Consider the following 22,126-nt stretch of genomic DNA (forward strand, 5'->3'; position numbering starts at 1 on the left):
ACATTAAGTGTGTCATAATATGTAACACAAAGAATTTATGAACGTTTGAAATAAAGATTAACTCGCGCAATCTGGTACGACACTATTTACAGCACCAAAAAAAAAAAAAAAGAGAGATAAAGAATAACACAGTACAGTAAGCTCTTGGAAGATTAAGTTAGGCCTAAATAGAGTTTTCTTCAAACATTATAACGAATCCGTGTATTAGATAGAGGGAAATAATCTAACCTTGAAACTTTGTTTCTAGGAAAGTTAGTGTCAATCTGTCTCACACACACACACACACACACACACACACACACACACACAGAGAGAGAGAGAGAGAGAGAGAGAGAGAGAGAGAGAGAGAGAGAGAGATATTTTAATTGACTTTCTCTATGATTCGTCTGTTGGCTGTATTATGTATTATAGATTAAAACAATAAATAGAAATTAAATGTTTAGTACGCAAACACAACGCTGATTTCTTGGCGTCTGAATGGAGAAACGACTATTTCTAGTACTGACATATGTGACATCATCTACTCTGTAAATACCGAATTGAAAGCTGCATAATGGTTGCATCATCAACTTATTTTACGATAATCAATCAACTACGAAAGCATTGTGTTGGTCGTTCTGAAGGGAAACTGTAACCTGCTATCAATTTCATTACTTTGTGCTTTCTTTCCAGACAGTTCTGCATCATACCCACTGCAGTCATGCCGCTAGTCATAGTCTATATTCAACGTAGTATTTACTGTCATTTAAAGCAAGTGCGGCGGAAAACACTTTGGAATGCGAATTCAAACTGTCATACTTTGACCAACATACCGACGGGAAGGTAATAAAAATTGAGATTTCAGTCCACAAATATTCAATGACAGGCTTTCGGGCAAAAAGAAACATGTTATTCTTCATAATTAACACTGAAGGAGTAATGTATTAGCGCTAACTGTCTCGCTTTTGTGCTCGGTATGTTAGGAGCTGTCACAATACACAATCATATCTTACCTCTTCGAATGTAGCTGCCAAAAAGATGAATTCTTTTTCACTATAGGTCATTTTTGATGTGCCTACTAAATGCACTGACGTAGAAAATAAACAACGAATAACGTCTTATATTGACAACAATCATTACCACTCGATAAACACAACATCATACAGAATACAACTATATCCAAACATATTCAATGTTTCAGAGCTATCACGTCAAACGACGCTCTTGATGTATGTAGTTTAATCTCTGGTTACTGGTATGTTCGGTTCATCGGTGCATATTCAATATATCTCGCGTCGACATGAAAACGCTGTTTTTGTTGCAGTAATATATGAGCTTCTTTTCATTCCGTCATTGCGGGTGGAAAAATGTTTTATCTAATTCCATGAACTGCAGAATTCTTTATTCGTTGATTTGTTTATTGACTCAAAAGATAATCACGCACATATAATATACAAGTATGTTTTATGAGGGTACGAAAGGCGGTCGTCCGTGGTCTTGATGAAGGAAACATAATGGCATAGGCCTAAAATTATTTAGAAAAACCACAGAAAATCTAAATCAGGAAAACCGAACAGAATAGGCTCCACCCTCCCGACCACAAGACCAGCCTCTTAACAACTGCACTGCCTCATTCTTTTGGTCCTTGCATATATGAAGGGCACCTGCTGGTGGCCCGGAACCATGAACTTGCTGCTGTACGCCTTGCACTCACGTCAGTCCGTTGAAAAAACTGACTCCAGGCCGGGAAACATGCCATTATTTTCCATGCCCGTCTACATGACCTTCCCTGTGTCCACTTGAAAAACTGCGTCAGCATCCTGCCACATTAAGTGAAATGTTGAACTTAGGAAAATGATAAAATATTAGATCTTGGCACAGGCTTTTCTCACAAAACCAGTACGACATTGTAATCTGACAAATTAATGTATTTATCCCCTTTTATTATTAACCATTACTCCAATCGTCTAAGTACCGGTAATCTTTGATTGTGTAGTATGCATTACTTATGAAGAACGTTTTATCTGCATTTTTAAACAAATGTATCTTAGTAATTTTTTTCATTTTCTTGGACCATTTGTTATACAATTTCATTCCCTAATAGGACGTTGCGTTTAGTTTTTTATTTGTTTTTCGTTGGTAAATATAAGTTCAAACTAGCTCTCGTCCCTGACTATGTATAGAACTATAAGTGAAATACTTAGTAATGTTTTCCCTGATAAACACGAAAGATTGGTAAAGGAACTCACTTGAAGCAATAACGAAACCCAGTATTTTAAACAGTTCTTTACAATGAACATGGCTGCTATCCTAGCTATTATTCTTATGGCGCTTTCCTGCATTTTCAAAATTGTATCCATGTTTTGGCCTTCGATCCCCAGAAAAGAATCCCAAAGCTACGAATAAATTATGCACAGGAATTGTATGTCACCACAAAACATTGACTGTTAAAAACTAATGGTAGAACCCTAAGGGCAAAACATGCTGGTGACATTCATTTTGCCAGTATCTTCGTGTGTTCGTGCCATGTTAACTGAGAATCAGTATTCATACCTAAAAACTTAATGCTTGTTACACAATCTCTAAATTTATCATCTATGTTTAATTTAACAGAATTCTGTTTCTTCCTTATGCTGAAGTGCATACTGTTTGTTTACTTTATGTTTAACGTTAATTTATTACTTACTGCCCAATCGTAAATATCCTTGAGAGTTTCGTTTGCTTTCCCTAATAAGAGTTCTGGTATTTTTCAATGACTCCAATGTTGCTGTCATCAGCAAAGAGAACCTTTTCTCCATGTCTGACAATGTCTGGGAAATCATTGATATACAGGCTGTCTCTGCCGTGGGTCGTCAAACACGTTTCTCTGGTGTTTGGCAGATATCTGAAATTTCATTTTTGCAATGAGTAGCTGGAGACAGCCCGATCAAATATAGTTCATCATGGCTTCCATTCGACGCCCAGTGCCTACAGAAAGCGTCGGTTTGTTTCCCATTACGAGCAAAATGATTTTTAAAGCGGAATTTTACGTGCTTCTTAGACAGGGGGCGTCCAGATTAGTTTAGTCCGATATTCATTTTCTATTCTATTCTATTCTATTCAATATGTGTTAACAGAGACAGTAAAACACGAAGAATAAAGAGCAATCCAGCAGCGACTCAGTAGCGCTGCATGCTCAGCGGTAACAGTCAGTGTGGGCAAATGCAGTGCTGTCACTGTTAGGGTACTGGTTACTCTTCGAATTTTTCTGTCCCTGTTAACCGATAAAAAGAATATTTCACTAGACTAACCTGGAACTGCTCGAGCGAATGGGACTGTAAAATTCCGCTTTAAAAATTATTTTGCTCGCAGCAGGAAACAAACCGACGCTTTCCATTGACACTGGTGGTCGCATGGATGACGTGATGAGCACTATTTTTTTGGGCTGACTCCAGCTACACATTGTAAAGAAGAAATTGCAAATATCTGACGAAACACTAGAGAAAATGTGTAGGGCGTAGTGGTGGCAGAGATCTGTCGTGCCGCATGGAACATCTCAGATGTCACTTGTTTTGCCCACAAGCTCTGCTACTGAGGCATCTCCTAGTGCAGGGCTTAACAACTGGCCGGTTTTGAGCGCGAGTACTCGCGTCTGCTCAGGTACGTGCTAGCGAGCAGGTGCAAGTTCGCGGAGTAGGGAGGGAGGGGAAATGCGCGCGCACGTTTGAATGTGATCTCGCGTTCTTAGTAGATTTAACTAGCCATCTGAATGCTTTGAACATTTCACTACAAGGTAAAGATCTGCTAATTACTCATTTCATAGATCGAATACGAGCTTTTGAAATGAAATTGACACTTTGGGTGAGTCAGCTGGAAACAGGACACCTAGCTCATTTTCCTAAATTGTCATCCATGCAAGATGTTCACAAAGACTGTGAACGTTATTCACATAGTTTAGTTGATCAGCGCTTTCAAGATCTGACAGCACTAGACAGTGATTTTGATCTGTTCTCTCCATATTCAGCGAATATTTAAGAGGTTCATCCTGAGCTGCAGCAAGAAATTATTGACCTGCAGTGTGACAGAGAATACAGAGACAAATTTCAGAACAAGAAAAACATTTTGGAATCTATAGACACTTCCCTCACGATAGATTTCCTCGTTTGCACAAACTGGCGGCTACAATAATATCAATGTTCGGTTCCACGTATGTTTGTCAACAACTGTTCTCTGCAATGAAATGTAACAAGACACGCCTGAGAAACGCATTGTCTGATCGAAATTTAAACTGCACGCTGCGCCTAAAATGCACAAGAACAATTACTCCGAACATAGACGCAATTGTAAAGGGCAAAAAGTACAAGATAACCGAGAATCCCACACTACAGTGACACCTTTTATTGTGTAACAGTTCACAAATTAATGCGAATGTAGAGGCATACACTAAGCTAATAAAATTATGTGGCACGTGTACATTCTCCTTTATTTGTTTCATTTGTCGCAGTAATAATTCGTGAGTGATATCCCTGCAGGTGGCCGCGGATTTAAATTGACTGGCGGCAGCTGTTGTGTGCCCCACGTGACTTTCCCCACTCTCCCCTCTGGTCCGGTAGTGGGGGTAGCGTGCTCGCGCTGCTCCGTGCTCGCACCTTGCTGCTCACAGCTTGCTCCACATGCACGTATGTTGTGAAGCCCTGTCCTAGTGAACACGATGTGGTGTATCCGCCCTCACAGCCAGGTCAGTGGCGGCTGATAATGCGTTCGCGTCGCTCGAGGTGGAGGGCCAATCTGGAGACTGACTGCCTGGCCTCACCCATTCAGTCAGGTGGGCGCTCCTTCAGCAGGCCTGAGCAGGCACAGGGGGGTAGGGGTTTACTGGTTATTGGAAGCTCCAATGTTAGGCGCGTTGTGGAGCGCCGTAGGCAGATAGCGTTCAGCGCTGGGGAAAAACCAATTTAGACTGAGTATGTCTGCCACAGGGCCTCACCCAATATGTGGAGACGGCCCCACCGGTGGCTATCAAGCGCACAGGGTGCAGTCATCTCAAGTTGTGGCTCACGTCGGCTCCAACAACGCCTGTCGCACGGGTTCTGAGACAATCCTCAGTTAGTACGAGGTGCATTCAAGTTCTAAGGCCACCGATTTTTTTTCTAACTAACTACTCACCCGAAATCGATTAAACTGGCGTTACTTCTCGACGTAATCGCCCTGCAGACGTACACATTTTTCACAACGCTGACGCCATGATTCCATGGCAGCGGCCAAGGCTTCTTTAGGAGTCTGTTTTGACCACTGGAAAATCGCTGAGGCAATAGCAGCACGGCTGGTGAATGTGCGGCCACGGAGGGTGTCTTTCGTTGTTGGAAAAAGCCAAAAGTCACTAGGAGCCAGGTCAGGTGAGTAGGGAGCTTGAGGAATCACTTCAAAGTTGTTATCACGAAGAAACTGTTGCATAACGTTAGCTCGATGTGCGGGTGCGTTGTCTTGGTGAAGCAGCACACGCGCAGCCCTTCCCGGACGTTTTTGTTGCAGTGCAGGAAGGAATTTGTTCTTCAAAATATTTTCGTAGGATGCACCTGTTACCGTAGTGCCCTTTGGAACGCAATGGGTAAGGATTACGCCCTCGCTGTCCCAGAACATGGACACCACTATTTTTTCAGCACTGGCAGTTACCCGTAATTTTTTTGGTGGCGGTGAATCTGTGTGCTTCCATTGAGCTGACTGGCGCTTTGTTTCTGGATTTAAAAATGGCATCCACGTCTCATCCATTGTCACAACTGACAAAAAGAAAGTCCCATTCGTGCTGTCGTTGCGCGTCAACATTGCTCGGCAACATGCTACATGGGCGGCCGTGTGGTCATCCGTCAGCATTCGTGGCACCCACCTGGATGACACTTTTCGCATTTTGAGGTCGTCATGGAGGATTGTGTGCACAGAACCCACAGAAATGCCAACTCTGGAGGCGATCTGTTCAACAGTCATTCGGCGATCCATCCAAAACAATTCTCTCCACTTTCTTGATCATGTCGTCAGACCGGCTTGTGCGAGCCCGAGGTTGTTTCGGTTTGTTGTCACACGATGTTCTGCCTTCATTAAACTGTCGCACCCACGAACGCACTTTCGACACATCCAGAACTCCATCACCACATGTCTCCTTCAACTGTCGATGAATTTCAATTGGTTTCACACCACGCAAATTCAGAAAACGAATGATCACACGCTGTTCAAGTAAGGAAAACGTCGCCATTTTAAGTATTTAAAACAGTTCTCATTCTCGCCGCTGGCGGTAAAATTCCATCTGCCGTATGGTGCTGCCATCTCTGGGATGTATTGACAATGAACGCGGCCTCATTTTAAAACAATGCGCATGTTTCTATCTCTTTCCAGTCCGGAGAAAAAAAATCGGAGGCCTTAGAACTTGAATGCACCTCGTACAGGCGGCTGACAGAGGTGGTGAAGACTGCTGTCCCCACCCACAGGGTGCAAGCAGAGCTCGCAGTTTGCAGCATCATTCCTAGAGTTGATTGGGGTATTTTGGTTCAAAGCCAAGTGGAGGGTCTCAACCAGAGGCTTCGTAGACTTCGTGACGGGCTTGGTTGCAGATATCTGGACCTGCGTTATCGTGTGGGGATTTGTAGGACTCCCCCTGATAAGTTAAGGATGCACTACACAAAGGAACTAGCTAATCGGGTAGCAGAGTACTTGTGGAGTACACGAGAGGGTTTTTTAGGCTAGGCGGTGGTGCCGTGATGAACACTTGCCAGTCGATTCACAGCAAGGGAAGTCAAACGGCGTTCAGAATAGGAAGACACTTCGACTGTCATAATTTTATCAGTAAACTGTCGAAGTATTCATAATAAAGTTCCAGAATTTACTGCCCTTCAGGAAAGTTCTTGCACTCAAATTATTCTTGGGACCGAGAGCTGACTGAAACCTGAAGTGGGAAGCTCAGAGATATTTAGCGAGCCACGGAATATATATCAGATAGAGTGCGGAGTTTTCATTGCAGTTGACAAAAATATTCGGTCTAAGGCGCTGCAGTCATGGACTGTGCGGCTGGTCCTGGCGGAGGTTCGAGTCCTCCCTCGGGCATGGGTGTATGTGTTCGTCCATAGGATAATTTAGGTTAAGTAGTGTGTAAGCTTAAGGGCTGATGACCTTAGCAGTTAAGTCCCATAAGATTTCACACACATTTGAACATTTTTTTTTTTTTTGACAAAAATATTCTCTCTGTTGAGGTCAAAGTTGAGTGTGACAGTGAAGTCATCTGGTCACGTATAACACGTATAGGTGAAACTAAGCTAATTGTTGGATGTTTTTACCAGTCACCTGATTCCTTCAAAGAAAGTTTTCGGTCAATAGCGCATTAATATTCACATCATGTAATACTAGTCGGAGGCGGCTTTAACCTGCCGAGTGTAGACTGGAGTGTCTGTGGATTCATTGTGGGTGTTAGAGACAGTCATGTGAAATACTGTTGAATAGGTTTTATGAAAATTTTCTTGAACAGCTTGCGCGGCAGGCCACATGTAGTGGAAATATTTTAAACCTTGTCGCTACAAATAGGCCAGACCTTATCGACAATGTCAGTATAGAAACGGGGATTAGCGATCACGATGCCATTATGGCAACTATGATTATGAAAGTTAATAAATCTGGCAAGAAGACTAGGAGAATGTTTCTGCTACATAGAGTAGATAAGTAGCTATTAACTTTGATAGTGAATTGGCAACACTTAGTTCCAGTAAGATGGATGTAGAGGAATTATGGGTAAAGTTTAAACAGGTTGGAAATCATCATCTGGAGAGTTACGTGAATAGTAATTGAAAAAAGGATGAAAAGATCCACCACGGTTTAATAACGAATTTCGCAAGATGCTGAGGAAGCAGAGGCTGTTGCACACTAGGTTCACAAGGGGACGCACAAACAACGACAAGCGAATGTCAGTAAACATTCGTGCGTCTGTGAAAAGATATATGCGGGAATCATACAACAACTACCACCGCCACACCTTAGCAAAAGATCTGGTAGAGAATCCGCGAAAATTCTGGTCCTGTGTATAATCGCTAAGCGGGTCTGAGGCTTCCATTCAGTCCCTTGTTGACCAGACTGGTGTGGTAGTTGAAGATAGTAAAACGAAAGCTGAAGTTTTAAATTTCACGTTCAAGAAATCGTTTATGCAGGAGAAACGTACAAACAAATACCGTCATTTGACCGTCGGCAGACTCCCGTTTGGACGACATAGAAATAAACATACCTGGCGCAGAGAAGCAACTGAAAGATTTGAAAACAAATAAAACACTAGGTTCGGATGGAATCCCAGTTCGATTTTACAAAGAGCACTCTACGGCATTGGCCCCTTACCTAGTTTTCATTTGTCGTGAATATCTCGTCCAGCACAAAGTCATAAGCGCTTGGAAAAAAGCGCAGACGACTCCAGTACATAAGAAAGGTAAAAGAACGTACCCGCAAAATTACAGACCAACATCCCTGACTTCTGTTTGCTGCGGAATCCTTGTACGAATGCTAAATTCTGCACCCATTAATTGACTACATTTTCAGCAGAATAAGTTGACAAATGGATTGACAATTTGACATTGACAGAAATTTAGCCATTGAAGAAGAACTCACTGACGACGTGATATTCCAAAGTGTTTCCAACCTACAGGAGGTACGAGAAACGGAGAATGACAAAGAAGAAACACGTACAACTCACATCTCTTGGACTGAGGCTTCAGAACCCACAAATATTTGTGTGACATTCGCCAAGAGTACAGAACTTCTGAAGTTGTGAATCTGCAATTCATACAAAATAATTTTTGTCAAAAAAGAGCTCAGGTTAAGAAGCAAGTTAGCATTTTCGTGGTGTTCCAGAGTGCTCGGAAGAACAGTTCAGCTAAACTACCGGTGGTAGATACCAGTCTGACATATTCCACACCCTCGACAACGTTAAATATCTGTGCTATTCCAGTGATTCCAGTTAAACTGCACCAAATTCTTGATAATAATTTTTATTAATCAGCTTGTTCTTGATCTTCTCAAATCCATGCCATTTAATTTATTTCGTAAGTAGCATACAAAAAATATTTATAGATACTGAACGTTTCTAAAACTTTGAGCCTTAAACTGATTTAATAGGGTAGTGCAGTATTCGACTTTCAATTCAATTTTGTTTTACAGAAAACTGATTCATAGGCCTGCTTTTAAGTTTTATGCTATAACCTCTCCTGTTGTGTTTAATAAGTAAGTTATTCGTTTTTGTTCGTTAAAACTATAGATTTCGCTTATATCCCTTTCTTAAATCAGATTTTTAAAAATGACCTTGATAATCCAGCATATATGATATTCCGGAATTGACAGATCTCCGAGCATGTCGGATTATCAAGGTCTACATCTACATCTACATCTACATCTACATCTACGTACATAGATACTCCGCAAGCCACAGTAAGGTGCTACTTGTCATTTCCCCTCCTGTTCCATTCGTAAATAGAGCAAGCGAGAAAACGACTGTCTGTAGGCCTCCATATGAGCCCTAGTTTCTCGTATCTTATCTTCGTCGTCCTTAGGTGCAATGTGTGTTGACGGCAGCAGAATCGTTCGGCAATCAGCTTGAAATATCGGTTCTCTAAATTTTCTCAATAGTATTTCCTGAAAGGAACATCGCTTTCCCTCCAGGAATTACCATTTGAGTTCCCCAAGCATCTTTGTAACAGGTGTTGTTTGAACCTACCAGTAACAAAACTAGCAATCTGCCTCTGAATTGCTTCGATATCTTCCTCAATCTGACTTTGTAATGATCCCAAACACTAGAGCAGTACTCAAGAATAGGTCCGATATGCGGTCACCTTTACAGGTACACCACTCTTTCATAAAATTCACCCAACAAACCGAAATCGACCATTTGCCTTCCCCATCACAGTTTTCACATGGCCGTTCCACCTCATACCGCTTTGCAGCGATACGCCCAGATATTTAAACGTCTTGACTGTTTCAAACAGGACACTAGTAATACTGTATCCGAACATTACAGGTGTGATCTTCTTTAACTTACATTTTTCCACATTTAGAGCCAGCTGCCATTAATCACACCAATTGGAAATTTTGTCTGTCATCCTGTATCCTCCTACAGTCACTAAACTTCGACGCCTTACCATACACCACGGCGTCAGCAGCAAACAAGCGGAGAATGCCGCTACCCTGTCCGCCAAATCATTTATGTATATGAACAACAGCGGTCCTATCATACTTTCCTTGGGCATTCCTGACGATATCCTTGTCTCTGATGAACACTCTCCGTCGAGGACAACTTACGGGGCTATATTATTTAAGAAATCTTCGGGCCACTCACATATCTGTGTTCTTATTCCACATGCTCGTACCTTCGTTAACAGCCTGCAATGGGGCACCGTGTCAAATATATTCCGGAACTTTAAAAATATAGATTGTGCCTGTTGCCCTTGATCCATAGTTCTCAGCATATCATGTGAGAAAAGGACAAGCTGAGTTTCGCACGAGCGATGATTTCTAAAACCATGCTGATTCGTGGCCATAAGCTTCTTGGTCCCAAGAAAGTTCATTATATTCGAACTGAGAATATATTCAAGGATTCCGCAGCAAACAGAAGTTAAGGATGTTGGTGTGTAATTTTGCGAGTACGTTCTTTTACCTTTCTTGTGTATTGGAGTCATCTGCGCTTTTTTCCGAGCGCTTGGGACTTTTTGCTGGGCGAAATATTCAAGATAAATGAAAACTAGGTACGGGGCCAATGCCGTAGAGTGCTCTTTGTAAAATCGAACTGGGATACCATTCGGACATGGTGATTTATTTATTTTCAAACCTTTCAGTTGCTTCTTTACGCCAGGTACGTTTATTTCTATGTCGTCCATACGGGAGTTTGCCGATGGTCAAATGACGGTATTTTTTCCTGCATAACCGATTTCTTGAACTTGAAATTTAAAACTTAGGCTTTCGCTTGGCTATCTTCAACTGCCACACCAGACTGGTCAACAAGGGACTGAATGGAAGCCTCAGACCCGCTTAGCGATTTTACATACGACCAGAATTTTCTCGGGCTCTCTACCAGATCTTTTGCTAAGGTGTGGCAGTGGTAGTTGGTGTATGTTTCGCGCATATATCTTTTCACAGACGCACGAATGTCTACTAACCTTGCTTGTCGTCGCTTGTGCGTCCCCTTATGAACCTAGAGTGCAACAGCCTCTGCTTCCTCAGCATATTACGAAATACGTTATTAAACCGTGGTGGGTCTTTCCATCCTTTCTTCACTTACTAGACACGTAACTCTCCAGATCACGATTGACAACCTGTTTAAACTTTACCCATAATTCCTCTACATCCATCTTACTGGAACTAAGTGTTGCCAATTCACTGTCAAAGTGAGATGTTAATAGCTGCTTACCTGCTCTATCTAGCAGAAACACTCTCCTAGAATCCTTAGACTTTTTGCCTGATTTATTAACTTTCATAATCATAGTTGCCATAATGGCATCATGATCGCTAATCCCCGTTTCTATACCGACATTGTCGATAAGGTCTGGCCTATTTGTAGCTACAAGGTTTAAGATACGAGGGGTGGAACTTAAATAGTGGCAACTATTTATTCACAACCGATACAAAAGAGTTACATGTTTTTAACCTGTCACTGTCCTTCAAGGAAGCCACCAGCATTGTTTAGAACCCGTTGACAGCGATATGGAAGGCGTAGTATACCGTTAGCAGAGCCTTTTCTGCTGATGGTGCGAATGGAGCGGTCTACTGCCTGTCGAATCTCTGGAACAGTTCTGAAGGGAATGCCACGACGTGGTTCCTTCATCTTCGGAATCAAATCAAAGTCACAAGGACATAAGTCTGGGGTGTATGGTGGATGGTACAGTACTTCCCAGTCTCATCGACCGAACAGAGCAGCCACAGCTTGCGCTGTATGCGCCCGCGCATTTTCGTACAAAATGATGGGTGGGTTGCGCAGAAAGTGTCGCCGCTTCTTTCGCAAAGATGGTCGCAGTTGATGCTCCAAAAACGAACAGTAATACTGTGCATTGACGGTTTGCCGTGGAGGAACGTAATGCGTTAGGATAACACCATCACAGTCGTACACGAGAATCGCCATAAATTTCACCATACTGGGGCTCTGACCATTTCTCCATTTCCGCCAAGTCATGCGGAACCCATCGTGATGCAATTTTTCGCATGCCCAGACGTTCCTTCAGGATGCGAAGCACAGTCGTATGAGCTAATCCGACGAGCTCACGAATCGTATTGGCGTCGATCACTGTCCACTAACGCGGCAACAGCATGCACTTCTTCTTCAGAGACGCTAGGACGACCTGTCCGATGCACGTCTGCCACAGTTTGCCGACTTTCGTTGAAGGCTTTTACCCAACGTGCCACTGTTCTGTACGGCAATGCCGATTCCCCGAACGCCTCTTGAAAACCTTGATGACACTGTTGTGCTGTACGACCTCTGGCACATTCAGTCTTGATCCAACTCCGTTGTTCCTGTTTCGAAAACATAGTGACCCCGTTACGTTGGACTGCTCGGACGCAAATTACTTTGTTTCCCTCGACTGTGCGCATGCCGGTGACGTGGAACGGGCGAGTCCATTTGCTCGGAGGTAAAGTAAGTACGTCAACAATGTGTGCTATCAACGACAATAGTAGATTCCATTGCAAAGTCTCTCCACAGCAGTGTTGTCAATATTTAAGTTCCAAACTTAGTATTTCCACTGCGTGTGGCCTGTCGCGAAAGCTGCTGAAGACAATTTTCAGAAAACGTATTCAACAGTATTTCGGATGACTGTCTGTCTGTAACCCCCGAAATGAATCCATAGACATCTGAGTCTATACTCGGCAGGTTAAAGTTGCCTCGAACTGGTACTGCACGATCTGAATATTTACGCGCTATTGACCGAAGACTTTCTTTAAATTACTCTAGAACTGTGATAGCGGTATCGGGTGGCCAGAAAAAATCCAACATTTAGCTTAGTTTCACCTACACCTGTTATATGCGACCAGATGACTTCACCGTCACACTCAACTTCGACCTCAATAGAGACAATATTTTTGTTGACCGTAATGAACACTCCCCTCCCAGGGCAGTAAATTCTGGAACTTTATTACGAATGCTTCGACAGTTTACTGATAAAATTGTGACAGTCGAAGTGTTTTTATTCTGAACACCGTTTGACTTCCCTTGCTGTGAATCGACTGTCGAGTATTCATCACAGCACCTCTAATTGCCGCCTAGCCTAAAAGACCCTCATGTGCACTCCACAAGTACTCTGCTACTCAAGTAGCTGGTTCCTTTGTGTAGTGCATCCCTGACCTATCAAGAGAAGTCCTACAAATCCCTACACGATAACACAGGTCCAGAAATCTTCAGTCAAGACTGTCACAGAGCCGACAAACCCTTTGGTTTAGCCTCTCCACTCGGCTCCAAACGAAAACACCCCAGTCAACTCTGGGAACGATGGTGCAAATTGGAAGCTCTGGTTGGAACCTCCGGGTGAGGCTAGCAGTCTTCACCACCTCCGCCAGCCGCTTGTATGAACTGAGCATCGCCACAGAACGCATGTGACAGGTGTCATTGGTGCCAATGTGAGTCGAACTTTCAGATGACTGCACCCTGCATGCTCGATAGCCACATGTAAGGCTATCTCCACATATCGGATGAGGCCCTCCAGCAAACAAACTAAGTGCACATTGGCTTTATTTCCAGCCCTGAGCACTATCTGCCTAGGGGGGTTTATAAAGCGCCTAAAATTGGATCTCCCAGTAACCAGTAAACCCCTTCCCCTGTGCACCTGATCGGACCCTGTTGAAGGAGTGGCCACCTGTCTACTCACTGGGTGGATGGGCGAGGCCAGGCAGCCAGTCTCCACATTGGCCCTCTGCCTCGAGCGATGCAAACACGTTACCACCCGCCACTCATCCTGCTGTGAGGACCCGCCCCCAGGGGCACCACAACTCTTTTGTGGGTACGTGCATGGCGAGCACAGGACCCAGACCATGTGCAGCTCTCTTTCCTTTCCAGGCTTCATACCTTCCCTTTCCACACCCTCTCTGTCTAGATCATTTCCCCCCTCCCCCCACCCCTTCCCATCCCCTTCGCCCTCTCTTTGGGAGTATGTTTTGCACCTATGTCAGGAGACGGACGCTTGTGACCGAATGAAGTGGCTTCTTGTCTTTTATTTCTACAATGTAATGTATCTGTCTTACTTTGTCCTTCTCTTTCCTTGATTCTTCTCTTTATCTTCCTCTCCACTGCGGCATTTGAGAATTCTTCTCTTCTTTTCTTTTCTTTGATCCTCCCTTTTTCGTTCTTTCCTCCCTGTGTGTGTCTGAAGGCTGATCCACACTTTCCCACATGTAGCCAGTAACGGGCTAAGGCGTAATTTCCCACCCCGGGTAGACACGTAGGACATGTACGTATCCCCTGGTAAAGGCCAGGCCCAGGGTGGGGTGATTACCCGAGCTTGTACCTTCCGAACGTGCCGATTGGTCCCTCTAACCGTTTCTTGGGAGGTGTGACCTGAGGTGTGGACAATCACCTAAGGCCGGAGTGCCCTCAGAGAGGGCCCCCATGAGAAAGGAGCGCGCCATCAGAAACGATGGTAATCATGGGGGATACTTTTGCAATGGTTTCTTCTACAACTTCTGTCCACAAGAGAAAGCTAGATGAGTCTCAGCCACAGAAAATTCTTCCATCAGTGCCAAAGTTCCTAGTTGTTTCTCGGTCTGACAAAGGTCAACACTTCTCAACAGTCAACCCTTTCATTATTCAGAAAGATATCGATGCAATTGCAGGTCATGTAAAGTCTTGTTCCCAGTTACAAAATGGCACCTTGTAGTTAGAAACAGACAGTGCCCTGCCCTCCAGGCACATAAATTGCTTCGAACTACACTGTTACACATCTTCCCTGTCGGGGTGGAAGCGCACCGTACTTTAAACTCATCGTGTGGGGTGGTTTATAAAAGATCACTCGACAGATTATCAAATGAGGACATTCAGAATTACCTATCTGATCAGGGAGTAATGATCGTACATCGAGTAATGAAAAGGGTTGATAAGGTACTGATACCAACCTGCACACTCTTCTTGACATTTGACAGAGTTCAACTTCCATCGATCATTAAAGCAGGGTATGAGATAATTTCAGTTAACCCTTACATCCCCAATCCTACGTGTTGCTGTCAGTGTCAGAGGTTTAATCATACCAGCCAGTTGTGTTCCAGTACGACCTGTGGCAGGGATGCCCATGAAGGTGATTGTCCACCTCCATCCCCTCACTGCAACTGTATGGGCGACCACGATGCTTCTTCTAGAGACTGCCCTATTTGTAAAGATGAACGAATTATTTAGGAAATCCGAGTGAAGGGAAAGTTGTCTGCCTTTGCTGCTAATAAGTTATTCGCCAGTAGAAAGCCCACTCTGCTCCCAGTGGGTAAATATAGCACTGTCCCCTCCTCTCCTCGACCTACTAAGGAGGTAGCCATGCAGACTTTCGATCTCATCTTTAGCGCCACAGTCGTCAGATCGGCCAGCCCAAAGATATCCCGTTCAACCCCCCACCCCCCACTGCCACCCGCTCACTCTAAGCCTCGACCTTCATTGGCTCCTGCTAAATGCTCTCAGAGGTCGCCGAGTTAACGGCAGCTGTGGTGAGATGTTTCCTTTTTTCGTCCACCCTACTTCAATTATCCATTGGAATATCTGCGGAATTCGCTCCAATCAGGGTGAACTGTCGATCACCTTACGATCCTACTCCCCAGTCATCTTCTGTCTTCAGGAAACAAAGCTACATCCACATGATAGCTTTGTTTTCCCTCATTTCCAATCAGTCTGTTTTAATCTCCCCTCTGTTGCTGGCATTCCAGCTCACGGGGGATTTACGATTCTTCTCCATGATATGAGTACTATCAATTATCTCCCAATCCACTAATACAGTTCCTTCCCAGCTGTCTCTGTACATCTTTCCGTTTCTGGATTCACCTTCTCTCTTTGTACCATATATGTTTCATCGTCCACACCAATGGTAAGAGTCAATCTCCTTCATCTCCTACGTCAGCTCCCACCCCACTATTTGCTGGTTGAGGACTTCAGCGCCACCACCCTCTTTGGGGCTCTCTGCATCCTTGTCCAAGAGGCTTCTTATTGATTGACCTCTTACACCAAGCAGATCTTGTTTGCCCAAAAACTGGGCAACCTATGTTTTTGTCTGCCACCACGTCAACCTATTCTCATTTGGACCTTTCGGTTGGTACTGTTCAGCCAGCTCAGCACTTTGAATGCTTCACTCTTGCTGATACACACTCGAGTTACCATTTTCCCTGTGTCTTTCGATTACAGCCACAACTGCCATCTGTGTCCCCAAGACGCTGGAAGTTTTCCCAAGTCGATTGGTCACTTTTCTCCTCACAACATTTGATAACCATCAATTTCCTAGCATCGACGATCAGATCACTCATGTTACAGAAGTTATTCTTATAGCCACGGAACGTTCAATACCTCGTACCTTCCCTTTGCCCCAGCACCCACCATTTCCTTGTTGAAATGAGGCACGCCATGACGCAATACGCGAGCGAAAACATGCTCTTCAGGTTTTCCACCATCATCCTACGTTGGACAACGGTATCCGCTATAAACAGTTACGCGCGTGACGCCATCGCATCATACGCAATAGCAAGAAGGCAAGCTGGGATTTCTTTACCAGCTCCTTTAACACCTTCACTCCCTCATCTGTAGTTCGGTGTCGAATTCAATGGTTATCCAGCATATCTAGTTTTTCCCAGATACCTGGACTGTCGCGCAAGATACCTTAGTGGACCCAGTCGCAATTCCTTACTCATTGGCTCAACACTTTGCTGAGATTTCGAGCTCTTCTAATAACCTACCAGCCTTTCTCCCGAAGAAATGAACAGTGGAAGTGCAACCTCTTGCTTTCTCCTCTCAAAATCGCGAAAGCTATAATACCGTTTTTTCTATGCGGGAACTCCGACATGCACTCTCTTCCTCTTGCTCTTCCGCCCCAGGACAGGATGGCATCCATCTCTAAATGTTGCTGTATTTATCATACCCTAGTTTGCATTACCCCCTTCGCCTATATAATCATATTTGGACTGGCAGCACCTTTCCCAGAAGATGGCGGGAAGGGCTCCGAAAGCATCGATCCGCAGTTGAGCATCTTGTTGCTCTCTCAACTTATATCATAAACAATTTTCTAAGAAAACATCAAACAGTATCTATATTTTTTGATCTGGAGAGGGCATACGATACCTGTTGGAGGACAGGCATCCTTCACACACAGTCCTCTTGGGGCTTTCGAGGTCGGCTACACCTTTTTATCTATGAATTTATGACAGAGCGCACATTTAAGATGAGGGTGAACACTACTCTATCCCGTAATTTCTTCCAAGAAAACGGGATACCCCAGGGCTCCTTGCTAAGTGTTGTACTGTTTGCCATCGCCATGCCCGCATCTCGTGGTCGTGCGGTAGCGTTCTCGCTTCCCACGCCCGTGTTCCCGGGTTCGATTCCCGGCGGGGTCAGGGATTTTCTCTGCCTCGTGATGGCTGGGTGTTGTGTGCTGTCCTTAGGTTAGTTAGGTTTAAGTAGTTCTAAGTTCTAGGGGACTTATAACCACAGCAGTTGAGTCCCATAGTGCTCAGAGCCATTTGAACCATTTTTGAACCATCGCCATAAATCCAATGATGGATCTCTTTCCCGATGTCTCTGGCACCCTCTTTGTCGACGATTTTACAATATACTACATCTCTCAACGGACCAGCCTTCTTGAACGACGTCTTCAAGGATGCCTCGGTCGCCTTCACTCTCGGAGCATCGAAACCGGCTTCCGATTTTCTCCCAGTAAGACCGTCTGTGTAAATTTTCGGCTTCGTACAGAGTTTTATCCGTCTTCCCAACATCTAGACCCTGTTGGCCTTCCGTTTGCAGACCTCGCCAGATTCTTGGGACTTATGTTTGACAGAAAACTGTGCTGGTCTTCCCACGTTTCATATCTTGCGGCTCGCTGTCTGCAATCCCTCAACACCCTCCGTGTTCTGAGCGGTATCCCCTCTGCCTATATCGCGCCTTAGTGCGCTCGAAATTGGACTGTGGAAGCATTGTTTACTCCTCTGCACGGCCGTCTATTCTCCGGCGTCTAGATTCTGTCCACCACCCTGGATTGCGTTTAGTGTCTGGAGCTTTTCACACTAGCCCCGAGGAGAGCCTTTATGCTGAGACTGCTGAACCTCCACTGTACAATCGGCGAGCTATTCTTCTGAGTCGTTACGCTAGTCATCTGTCTTCCATGCCTGCTCATCTGACCCATGCCCTTTTTTTCGATGCCTCCTTGGATTTAGGGTATGCACGCAGCCTTTCCCCTCTACTGCCACCAGGAGTCCACTTCCGTCAACTGATACATTCACTTTCCTTCCAATTTCTTAAAACTTTCTTGACAAATGGAGGTATGGCGCCACCTTGGCTTCGCCCCCGGACCTACCTTCTCCGTGACCTTTGTCAGCTTTCCAAAGATAGTACACCCCATATAGTTTATCGTCGGATATTTGCTGCTCTATGCGCACAAATGGTGGATGCCACGTTTATTTACACTAATGGCTCCAAGAGCAAATTTGGTGTCGGGAGTGCCTATATTATTGACGACACCCTCTTAGATTTCGGCTACCGGACCAGTGTTCGTTTTTTACAATGGAGATTTACACAGTTCTCCAGGCTGTCCAATACATCCGTCGTCATCAGTGGATACAGTATATTATATGCTCGGATTCGCTTAGCTCTCTTCTCAACCTCCAAGCTCATTATCCCGTCCACCCTCTGGTCCACCGGATTCAGAACTGCCTCCAGATGCCCCACTTGGGGGCATCTCTGTGGAATTCCTCTGAATCCCAGGGCATGTTGGTACCTGCGGAAACGAGGCAGCCGATATAGCGGCAAAAGCTGCTGTCTCTCTTCCTCGGCCCGCTCTTCGCATGGTTCTCTTTGCCGATCTACGGAGCGTTTTATGTCGTTGTGTTGCTCTTTTATGGAACACGCATTGGTCTGCACTTCAGGATAATAAATTACGGAACATAAAACCTCTTCCCTGGGCTTGGACCTCTTCCTCCCGTCCTCGTCGTCGGGAGGAGGTAATTTTAACTAGACTCCAGATTGGGCACTATCTTTCTAGCCATCGACATCTTTTAAGCGGCGATCCTCCCCCGCTTTGTCCCCACTGCTCTCAATCGCCGACAGTGAGACACCTTTTACTTCAGTGCCCCTACTTTAATCCGCTATGCACCCGTTTACAGCTGTCCCTTTTAAAAGATGACGCGCGCTCAGCCGACCGCGGCCTTGAGTTTATAGGTGTTAGTGAGATGACATCAGTCATTTGAAGCTCTTTTCGGGGAAAACATCTCCCCCTCAATAGCACTTTTCTAATAATTCCTTCTATTTTTAGTTCCCCTCCTCCTTGAGTTTCGCCCCCATTGCTGCTGATCTAAATTCCTGTTTTTACCCTTCACTAAGCTACAGAATGGGTGCTTATGACTATAGCTGCTTTGCGCCCTAAAACCATAATAAAAAAATTAAAAAAATGCTGTGAGGGCGGATCCACCGCGTCGTGTGTACTAGGAGATGCCTCGGAAGCAGAGACCGTGGGCAAAACAAGTGACATCTTAGGTGTCCCATGCGACGCGTCAGATCTCCGCCACTGCTACACCCTGAGACAACAGCCTGAAGGTGACTGACCATAGCCAGCAGAACATCAACCGTTCGCCAACTCTGGCCAGCTCCTCCTGCAGCCGCACACAGCATGCACACGTTCTACCCATCCTAGCAAGACTAACTGAAGAAGTGAACTATAAAAACAGACGGTCCTAGATATAAGAGTTGCTACCCTCCAGATGTGTCACCAATGGACGCTGATGCTTTAAAGATCGACTATTGAGTGAGCAACTGTTGCAATAAAGACTGAATGAATTTACACTTTCAAAAACGTGAGATTAACCCCCTTAAACACTAAATACGCTCGAAATTTGATAAATATACTACATGGAAATGGCAGAAAAGGATAAACACTTAACTTGCCGCGCTCTTACGAATTCGTATCACAGGTCCTACTGTATATGGTTTTCCCTTGCTTACTCCACATATATTGTATCCATACTACTATTACAGTGATATTTAATGAAATAGTAATCGAATTTTCTTCTTTGCTATCATCATTTGCCTTTGAGAATAGTTCAAAAGACTAAGTAGCGGGCTTTGAGAGATTGATCTCTTTTCAAATTCTCTAACCTTTGGAATCATAATTTCTCCTGAATAGCACTGTGGGCTTCAATGTCTTTGTTTTGTCAACATGCTGTTATGCACTAAACAAACTTTGACATAGTAGGCACCTTATATACTCTCATTTTATCAATGCTTTCTCAGTTTCATCAACTTTTGCAATCAACACATTGGTTAACTTCAAAATGGCTAGAGAATGAGTTTCTTCTCAAGCATTTATATCCGTGAGACTTCTGTTGTATTTATAAAATTTCGTAGAATGGCATCTCAGCCTAAATGTCAGGGGACATGTGTGCAAATTTGTCCATTTGTAACTGTGTAACTACCTATTTTTTTTCTTTTGAAACCACTTGAAAGCTTCTTCCATAGTGCCTGTCATTGTGTAAGATTGTAACTTTAATTTTATATGCTGGATTCGGTGCTAATTGACAATGAAAGTGGGTTAAAAGCCGTGATCTGTCTGGGGACGTTAACCGTGGATTACTGGGCAACTGTTTCATCAGATATTTAGTCTAGGTTTACCAAGCAGACTAACATTAATGATAATCTTTTAATAGTCATACAAAACCGGTACTATATATATATATATATATATATATATATATATATATATATATATATATATATATATATATATATAAAGGAGAATTTAAATAAAAAGAAAGAAATCAGTTTATATTTGGAAATTTATTTTAAGGTTGTTCCTTGAAATTTCAGCATATTATACGTGAGTTATAACTGAGCTGGTGCCTTATTTACGATTAAAAAAATGTGAGATTGTAATCTTACGGAACACATAAAATATGGAGCCAAGATTGGGAGACTGCACACAACACTGCATTCATAAAATAACACACGAAGAACATTGAAACATAAATAAGAAGAAATTAACCACAACCAACAGATTCAGTTTTTACCCAAAGAAATTACGTTCAAACCACAATCCTGTCCGTCATGTAATTACCACACACAAGATTGGGAGACTGCACACAACACTGCATTCATAAAATAACACACGAAGAACATTGAAACATAAACAAGAAGAAATTAACCACAACCAACAGATTCAGTTTTTACCCAAAGAAATTACGTTCATACCACAATCCTGTCCGTCATGTAATTACCACACACTGGTATACTAAATTCATATTAACTCGTTGTGAAATCTTCGCAAAAAGAATAGCTGAGGGCTACTTTGATGATTACACCACATGCTTCACGTGGTCAACTTGGTTTACACAAAGCGTACAACTCCACAATAATTTTGATAATTAAAATAAATTAGATCGAAAAGCAATTGACAAAAGAAAAACCTTGAACTGGTTACTAACGTCTTACTATTAACCTGATGGGTCAAACAGTTATATAAGCACGTGGTAGTGGTCTCGCAAAGTACACCCCACGTGGGCTGAACATAAAGAAAAGTTGCTATATTGAAAATATAGTCAAGACGAGACGTTATAATCACACAAGCATTCGCATTTAAGATTGATCTTAGTTAGAGTTACTGATCAACACGTAGTTCCACTTTACTCACAAAGTAGTAACAAAGCAACTACCGGAAAATAATTTGAACTTCACACGAGAATTATACTGCGCTGCAATTTAAGATAACATCGGATATTTTAGACCTAAACCCGAAATAAAGGTGATTAAATTTTCAGTTAGGCTGAACTTAAGAAATCCATTGTCCTACGGACTTAACAGACACGCGCTTAGCCGGAGATCTTACCACTTCAGACGCTCGCCACGGCCACACTGCAACTGCCCTACTGCCGAGCGTGCTTCCTGAGGGTGGCTCACAAAGACCAACGGAAGTGGCCAGAGGGGCAGCTTCCTATACCAACATGACAACGGACGGAC

General features: G+C 43.7%; 1 protein-coding gene across 2 annotated transcripts in view; it reads right to left on the reverse strand.

The window, feature by feature from the left end:
• Positions 1-1,196, reverse strand: part of LOC126184766 (protein zyg-11 homolog B-like) — a 236,926-nt gene extending 235,730 nt beyond the window's left edge. For both annotated transcript variants that reach the window (XM_049927317.1, XM_049927319.1), the window contains exon 1: positions 993-1,196. The gene's annotated coding sequence lies outside the window, so the exon portion shown is untranslated. The remainder of the gene's footprint in view (positions 1-992) is intronic.
• Positions 1,197-22,126: the final 20,930 nt, after the last annotated feature.

The sequence above is a fragment of the Schistocerca cancellata genome, chromosome 4 (genome assembly GCF_023864275.1).
Source record: "Schistocerca cancellata isolate TAMUIC-IGC-003103 chromosome 4, iqSchCanc2.1, whole genome shotgun sequence".
Taxonomy (NCBI): Eukaryota; Metazoa; Arthropoda; class Insecta; order Orthoptera; family Acrididae; genus Schistocerca; species Schistocerca cancellata.